The sequence below is a fragment of the Aplidium turbinatum genome, chromosome 13, assembly GCF_918807975.1.
Source record: "Aplidium turbinatum chromosome 13, kaAplTurb1.1, whole genome shotgun sequence".
NCBI classification, from domain to species: domain Eukaryota; kingdom Metazoa; phylum Chordata; class Ascidiacea; order Aplousobranchia; family Polyclinidae; genus Aplidium; species Aplidium turbinatum.
This window is the reverse complement of record NC_137484.1, coordinates 10410859-10419662: the sequence shown is the minus strand read 5'-3', so window position 1 is coordinate 10419662 and position 8804 is coordinate 10410859. Positions and strand designations below refer to the sequence as shown.

The following is an 8804-nucleotide window of genomic DNA, read 5'->3' as shown; positions in this document are numbered from 1 at the left end:
CTTTGTAATAACCAGCTTTTTATAATTATTGCATTTGAATTATGTCTCGCTTTTCAAGTAGTGCAGGTTTGAAGACTTCTAGAGATAACCTGGCCGGTGTTGGTTTCTCCCTTCCATCTTCTCAGTCCACTAGCTTAGGCTGGCCGACGAGGAAGCAGGTTCCTGTGAGTGGTCACTCATTCAACCCAGATGGTGAAGCCTCCCCGGTAGACTCACTGCTTTTTGCGAACTCGTCACTTCGTCACGGTGACGAGTGTCCGATCCGCAATTCCGCACCACATCGTGGCTACCCCACCCATTTCGAGTCACCCTTCCCGAGGTCGAATAGACTGCAGTCCGTCTGCCCTATTCGCCTCACCCTCCCCAATCTATTCCCCCTTCTCTGTCCTTTCTCCACTTGCAGGAGGGCATCTCAACCTTACCGAGATGTGCAGGCGTATCAGGACCATATGCGAGCATTTCATGGTTCGCGCGCCGAGTTCCTGATCACCTGCAGCAGGTGCTGCCGTGTTCTCCCTCGAGCTTACAAGCTGGATGGGGCCCAAGAGCATTGGCGATCCTGCCCCGAGGGCCTTCAATTGCCAACCTGCCTTCCCTGGCTGAGCAATGACCCGACACCCTTGGAGAGCCAAACCAGACCCCCTATGATGACCAAGCCTGGGCTTTCCTACGCCTCTGTTGTCAGGCGTGGAAGGCGCCGGCCCTCGACTGCAGGCGCATCGGTCGAGGGGTCATCCCCTCTTCCCCCTTCTTCTGTCATCCGTTCTCAAGTCTTCTGGCGCCAAGGCCTAGACAGCACTTCCACTTTGCCCCCCCCACCTGACTTTATGCCTGAACTTTTCCGTACTGTTCTATCTCATCCAGGCAAGACTTCGCTCAGCCCTGCTGACACTGACAGCTTGCCTGACCTAGATGTGTTGTTTCTTCCTCATCTGTCTTCGGCCGGACCTGGGTCGGAAAGTGGGGACTCTTCCGACTCGTCGAACAGTGAATCTTTTTCCTCTTCCTCCAATTCTTTGCCCGATAGCCCGACCACGGACTGTTACGGCCCTACTGTTAGCGCGAACCATTTTCTACATGTACCTCTGCGCAAGCCGACCTCCACCAGAGCCGTGGCAGTGGACTCGCTCGGTTTATCCAAGCCGGCTTCGCGCCCTTCTTCTTCTCTGCCTCTGACGGCTACCACCGGAGCTGAAGCTGGGGACCCCATCAGCTCCTCCAAGCCGCCCATGCAAACCTTTTCTCCTAATTCTCTTCAGCGCTATTCATCTCACTCCTCCTTACCCTTTAATCCTGCTCCCATCTGTCCTATACAACCTTGTACCTCGACGCTGTCTGCTGAAGCCCAACCTTTTATCCCACCTACCCAAACCACCCACTCTAAATTCCTGCCAACTATCTCTTCCCAAACCTTGACTCAACCCCGAAGTGACACCATGACATGCAACCAAGCCACGATTGACTCCGGACTCCCACAGACTACCCCAGGGATGTCCATCTCACCCAACATTCAACGATCCATCCAAGACCCTGTTGAACCAGTCAGGGAAAGTAAGACGAAAAGCTCCAGGCGGGCTCTTTGCAGTTTAGTGAACCTTACTTTAGCGGGTGGCATAAATTTCGACCGGTTCTGCATTGAATTGGAAGAGTGGACCGCTGGCACTTCGCCGCCCAAGAGGACACGTCCTCGCAAACCACGCTTCAATCGTGGCGCCCGGGCTCGCGCGGCTCGCCGTCGTTCGAACGGGGGTTCTCCTCGGTCGGACGGCGGGGGTTCGCGCGGGAACGGAGCCCGATATTGTAGGGGCGTGGGGTTGCGAGCCGCCTTCTCACGGGACGCGAAGGGAACAGTCCGCCGGATCGTTGAAGGAAAAAAACAGTGACCGTCGTTGCGAAATCCCACCTCAAGAAATTGAGGAGAGATTTCGACGCGACATGACCGCTCCTGAAGCTGGGAGTTGCTCGCAGATGCCCAAGTGGATGAACTCCCACCGTTACGAGCATGATAGTGTGAACCTCTTTCCCGTCGATGACGGTGAAGGTCCCATTACGGCCCGGGAGGTGGAGGCGGTCCTCCAGTCGCTTGATGTCGGTTCCGCCCCTGGTTCTGACGGATTGTCCTACGGTTTCTGGAAGATCCTGGATCCAAGAGGGGGACTCTTGGCCAGCCTTTTCGAGACCTGCCGGATCAACCGTCGTGTACTGACCAGTGGAGAACCAGCAGGATCACACTCATATGTAAAGACCCTGAGGGTGACCTGCACGACGTCAGCAACTGGCGGCCCATCTCCATCTGCCGAAACATTTATAAAATCTACGCCGCCGTATTGGCCCGGCGCCTGCAGCGATGGGCGGTGGAGGGGAATGTTATCAGCCGAGAGCAAAAGGGATTCATGCCCACAGAGGGCGTCTATGAGCATGTGTTCATGCTCGACACCATCCTCTCGGATGCACAGTCACGCAAAAGGCCTGTGTCAGTTGCGTTTCTGGACATTCGAAACGCCTTTGGCAGTGTCCGGCACGAATGCATAGCCGAGGTCCTGCGTCATTTCGACGCCCCCACAGACCTTATTGAGTGCATCTCCAACATATACGTCGACAACACCTGCACCGTCCGCTGCGGCAATGGTGAAACCGACCGTATCCCTGTGGGGCGGGGAGTCCGTCAGGGCTGCCCGTTGTCTGGGCTGCTATTCAATTTGGTCATCGAGGTGCTCCTCAGGGGCGTCCGTGACAAAACGGATTGCGGCTACAACCTTCCTGCCAAAGAAGACGACATCAAAGTGCGTTGTATGGCTTATGCGGACGACATCTGTCTCGTTTCTTCCGATCGCGAGCAGATGATCTCTCTTCTATCTGCTACTGAACCCTTCTCTTCCTGGTCCGGGCTACGGTTCAACCCACGCAAGTGTGGCACCCTTTCCTATGGGAAAGTGTCGGCGTCCCGTCTGCGGGTCGACCCGAAACCTTTCTCCCTTGCCGGGGAGAAAATTCGAGTCATCCCCAAAGGCGAGACGTATAAATACCTCGGCGCTCGAACCGGTTACGCCTCGGACGCATCCCTAACCCAACCCTTCATCTCCACTCTGTAGAAGCACATTTCCTTATTGATGAAATCCTTTCTTACCCCAAGCCAGAAACTTCTGGCACTCACTTCCATCATTCTCCCGTCCGCGTCATACCATCTGCGAGTGCGACGCGTTAGACAGTATGAGCTTCTGAAGCTTGACCGACTGGTTTTGCGGTGTTTGAAGGTGGCGTGGCGTCTTCCCAAGTGGGCCTGCAGCGCGTTCTTTTACTGTAAGCCTGCATTGGGAGGTTTGGGCATCACCAACTTGTGTCGCGAAAGTGACACGCTTTCGCTAGCTCATGCTTTCAAGATGCTGACGTCACCTGACAGCATTGTCTCTGCCGTCGCTCTCGGGCAGCTTAGGCGTCATGCCTGTCTGAGGTTCGGCACTCCAGATCCCACGACTGACCACCTGGCCAGTTATCTGAATAGTGACCCCCCTCCTGACGGCGCCCGTCCTAGACCGTGCCCTACAGGCGAGAGCCTGTGGGGCCGTGTCCCGGCGGCCACCCGTCGCCTGAACGTACGTTGGTCCGCCCGCCCGGATGGCGGCCTTGAGTTGGCCGCGGGGAGCTCCACAATCACCCCTCCTATAAGGAAAAAAGTGGTGCCGACCCTCCATCAACACAATGACTTGTGGTGGAGGAGACAGTGGGAATCCAAACCTGACCAAGGCAAGACGGTCAGTGCCCACTGCTTGTCCGGATTTTCAAATTCCTGGACCCGGCGCCCGGAGCTCCTGGATCACGCGGACCGAGTATTTGCGTACAAAGCTAGATTGAATCTAATGCCACTTGAATCAAAACCAAGCCATGGCCGCCGTTACCTACCTTCCATGTGTCGTGCGTGTGGGAAAGCGGAAGAGACTCTCCCCCACATATTGAATCACTGCCCTACCGTGATGACTGTCATCACGGAACGACACAATTCGGTATTAAGGGAGATCGTGGGGCACGTGCCTACCGAATGGCAACCCGGGCTTTCCATAGATAGTACGGTTCCACAGCACGTGGAAGCGGGCGGTGCCGATCTGCGTCCTGACATCGTCCTGCAACGCCCTGACGGTGTCACGGTCGTATGTGACGTCACATGTCCGTTCGACAACGGCGCGGATTCTCTTCGAAAAGCCGCCGACAGGAAACACGACAAGTACGGCGAGTTATGTGTCAACATAAAGGAAGACAGGAAGCGCCCTTGCAGGGACGTCCTGTCACTTCCGTTCGTCGTAGGCTCTCTCGGGAGCTATGTCCCGATGAGCTCTCGAGCTCTGACGGCCTTGGGCGTTCCTACTCGTGGGGTAGCAGAGGTGGCTAGGAAAGTGGCTTCCCTCTCAATCAAAGGATCCTTCCGCGTCTGGAAAGCTTGGAACGCCGGGCTCACTTGTGGAGGGGCTACGTCATAGAAAAGACGACATCAGCGATCAGAAACTTATTCCCCAATAACGTTGCAGTAAGTATCCGGGCGCGCAAGACAGCAAACCGTTTAGACGTTATAACCTTATAACAATATTGGCTTAAAATTGATCACCTTATGTCATCACCTTATTTCTATAAACCTGCGCCATTTCTTTTATATGATACTCCAGTCTCTTCAAAAACAACCATTCTAAAGTAAAAAGGAAGGAAATAAAATACCTCATGTACATTGTGACTTGAGACTGGTTTAATAGCAATTAAGCAATTTCAATCCTCACTAGGTTCTCTATGTACTAATCAATCAATTGTTTCGAACTGTCATACGCTGCTTTCGCCTTGTAACGCTGTTCTTGCCCGCTCGGATCAACATCGCTCCGCTTTCTATGCATTGATCAACACGATCCCCTGATCAACTCGATGCAGCCTCAAAACTTCTACCCCAATTTTCTATTTTTACCGGTAATGCAGCCTATCAGTGCCTCTGGTTTCGATCGCTAGCCTCCCCGACCCAGCTGGGCGAACCTGCCTCAACGTCTGGCCAGTGCACATCCGTGCTCGCCGAATGAAAGCTTACTCTTCTCCAGTGAGTATTAATTACACTCCCACCTATATATATATATTTTTTTTTTGATTACAGTATATTGATTCATCGAGCCTCTGCTCCACATTTTTATTGAATATTCGTCTGCCACGAGAGCCAAATTATCCTTAAATGGTTCGACTCTCTTCCTCGTGGGAGACCCCAATTTTATCCGCTCTGCCTACTGGCAGACCGGGTATAAGAGTCAAAGTACCTGCGCGAGGACGCGTGAAGGAGACGTGGGCGCTGCCCGGCGGTCAATTACTGCCGGTTCCAGCGTCCACACACGACGGGTCGCCCGGTTCGTCGCAGGGCTTCTTTCTGGGCTATGCAGAAAGAGCCTGTCTCCCTGGCCCGCTCCGCCATTCTAAATTTGCGGACGGGCCATATAGTTTTTCGATCCACACTCTCCCTCCACAGGTACCTCGACTCCCCAGCCTGGCCCTCGCGACCTAAGCTGGTGGACTTAACCCTCCGGGTGCATCGTCACCCCATAAATCACGCCGCTCCCCGCCGCCGCGGGGTGTGGCAGGCCGGTTTCTGAAAGTCTTCGACCTGGCTAGTGGCTATGTTTGTTTGTGCTCTCTCGCCGTGTCAATTATTTGTACCCGTGCGCTGTTGATGCAAATAAAACAGTTTAACACAAAGCGGCGGTAGTCGTTTGAATCCTTCTGCAATGTTAATGGGAAAAGAAGTATTTTGTACTGCAGTAACGCACTATTACTTCCGCTACCACACAACTGCATATTATGTACAATTTATATCTATAAAGCAGAAAGATCGGTGACCAGTGGGACAGTACCAGTTGCTTGAAGCGTGGTAAACGTAAATGACTGAAATTTTGCGTGTGGAACTGAAAGACTGGTCAATGTCGCTTATGGCGAACTTTTTTGCAGTTCAAGCATGACATCAAAGAGATTTTTTTAAATTGTAAAATCATAAAAGCAATGAAAAATATATGTTTTTATGTTTGCAACAAGTTTCTTGTTACTGCACTCTCAATTCCTTTGTAAAGTGCCGCACTGCTTCCTTAGGTTAGGCAACAGTGGGCGGCATTTAAAACTACAAATAAATGTCGAAACATCGACTTTTTTTATGGAAACGTTTTGAAGATATGAACAAAGGGTGGAACTTTATAAGAATTGCGGTTTGGTACTCATATTTGTGAATTCTTAGAGTTATAAGGCTACTTTTGTCCCATTGCTCCCTGATCTTCCCTATGCACTCACTATAATAGTAGGCTACATACAGCAGCATTACAGTACAACGTTGCGTAAAAAGCAATACTTTCTAAGACCAACTGAAAGTTTAACTATCGTATTTTTTTCTATTTATTTATATATTTTTAGTGATTGCATTACAGGTTTGCCTGCATTATGACTGAACTAACAGGACTCTGACCGATTACATTGCATTAACATTTACAAACAGATACAAGATATATATATGCATGCCATAAGTGCATTGAACAATGCATATCAACTTACGGTAAGTTTGTGGTATCTCTGTAAGTGTTGAGACACCCGTCCAACCAACTTGTCACAAATAGGACAAGGTCGCTTCCCTTCCTTTCTCTACTCTCCCAATCGGGACAGAACGCAAAGGCGCCTCCTTTTGTCAGGGTCCAGAATACCGTGCGCCTTGACAAGATGTTGAGCAATGTTCAACACGATCTGAACAAATTCAATCAGTGTTAGGAAAAACTAACACACCTCAATCAGTGAGACACTGTCAAGCATTGTCGGCTGAGTGGTGAGAACATGACGTTCGAAAGGACGTAGGTTTGACACCGCTCCAGAGAACTCGGCTGTGCCTCAGCACAAGACACTTCGGCATGCCAAAACAAGGGGAGCAGCTGACATGTCCCTTCGCTGCTTCCTGTTGTATGGCAGTGCGCTGTACGTTGTCGCAATCGGCGCAAAATAATGCATGATTATTGTTAGGCTGCATGCATCTTTTATTGTAATAATGATAAAACAAATAACAAAGAAAGGCAATTTTGCAACGTTAATTAATAATGAACAAGGTTGGTTACATACTGGAGAGAAGCATAGGCAGCATCGAATCTTTCCCTTATCTTCCAACTTGGGAAAGGTTGGCGGCCGTTTTTTAGGAGATTTTCCTGAAAAAGGAAAGCGGCATTTAATAGCCTATAATTATGTGGAATTAATTAGTCAATCTCAGTGACTTGTACAAACGACAACAGTCTGTAAAAATGTGTTTCCAAAAAATGTGCACAGTAATATTTCCAAAACTATTGCTCTTCATAATCAGCACCACCTCCTACTCTCGGAATCAACTTTATCCCGATGCCGTTTTGCTTTTTCTGTTACACAAGAAATGCATTGTTATTACCCGTCCTAGCCTTTGATTTTAGGAAAATCTTAGAGAGCCTTTTTTTTTTGGCATAGGCTCCTCGTCGCTACTGCTCTCGTTTCCTGCAAAATTAATACGGTGTTGCAACAATTACTATGTAAAACATACAAAAACAGGACAATTTGATACTAATGTAGAGAACAAAGATTAAGAAGTACGATACGATGACATACTGTAAAGATAGGTTATCGTTTGTATTGGGCACTTAAGGTAGGCATGTATATCCATGTAACAGTTTGTTTTTGACATTTTTTTCAAAGCAATGGAACGGTGAAAAAGGCCAAATGAATATCTACCTGTTAATTTAATAATAATAATGGTGGTGCAAGCACAGTAGTGCTTTTTTACCTTCATGATAACTTACATAGCAATACGATATTAATACGGTATCTGGAAGGCTATTCATATTTATTTAATTAATTGTAGCAAAAATATTCCTGAAAGTAGCCGAAGGATACCGTAACAAGTATAAAAGAACTATAGAGGATGAGTTTTTATCCGCTACAGTGGTGACTTCTGGCACCACTAGCTGGATTAGAGGGTGAGCGCAGTCTGGCTGGGTGCCGTACTACGACTATTGAACAAGACAGTAGGCCTATAGAACATGCATTGAACAATAGTGAATATGGTTTTCATCTGGTAAGGTTACGATATATCAGAAACATTGATTATGCATTTTAAAGAATAAATTAAAAAAAGGCCAAACGTATAATTTCTAAGGCCAACAGATTCTAAAAAAAGCCAAATTCGAGATATTTAGCCTTAAAAAGGCCAATCTGGTAACCCTGACCTGTAACCATCAAATATATAGGCCTACCAGTTTTGTGGTCAGAGCTGCCGGGCGGCGGCGGGCGCTTCTGAAAGGCGAAAGCATTGCAAAAACAAACATTTTACAACTAAGTTTAATTCAGTGCGGTACCGTAGTTGCTCTCAAACTAAGGCACACCTTTTTGTCTAAGATTAATCAATGCTCAAAATTGTCAATGTAACTTTTGAGCAGTAGTAATTTCAATTATTTTCATGAGAAAATAATTAATTATGTTTGGCAATCCTGGCAGGTGGTGGACTGTGGACCGTTACACCGGCCAGCGAGGTCAAAATCAAACAAGAAATAATTTTAAAAATGTTCCATTAGATAGAAGGTGTTGATAAGGGCGCAGTTTCACTTAATTTCATAAAATCGTGCACATTGGCATAGCTTAGGCCTAGGCAACATCAGTCGCCATACCGTGAACAACTGAAAATACCTGAAGCTACGACGTAGTCTTTGTCACTGCTGGGATTGGAATCAAACAATGACAGGCTTTTTCCCGAACTGTCAGACGCGTCAGCCTCCATACCAGGCCCGCAACCAGCAACTATT

General features: G+C 48.8%; 1 long non-coding RNA gene across 1 annotated transcript; it reads right to left on the bottom strand.

Annotated features, from left to right (window-relative positions):
• Positions 1-6671: 6671 nt before the first annotated feature.
• LOC145781897 (uncharacterized) lies at positions 6672-8804 on the bottom strand. The gene is made up of 4 exons (XR_014290798.1): positions 8689-8804; positions 7421-7503; positions 7105-7187; positions 6672-6738 (listed from the first exon to the last, which is right to left on the bottom strand). It is a non-coding gene; the product is annotated as an uncharacterized LOC145781897 (long non-coding RNA).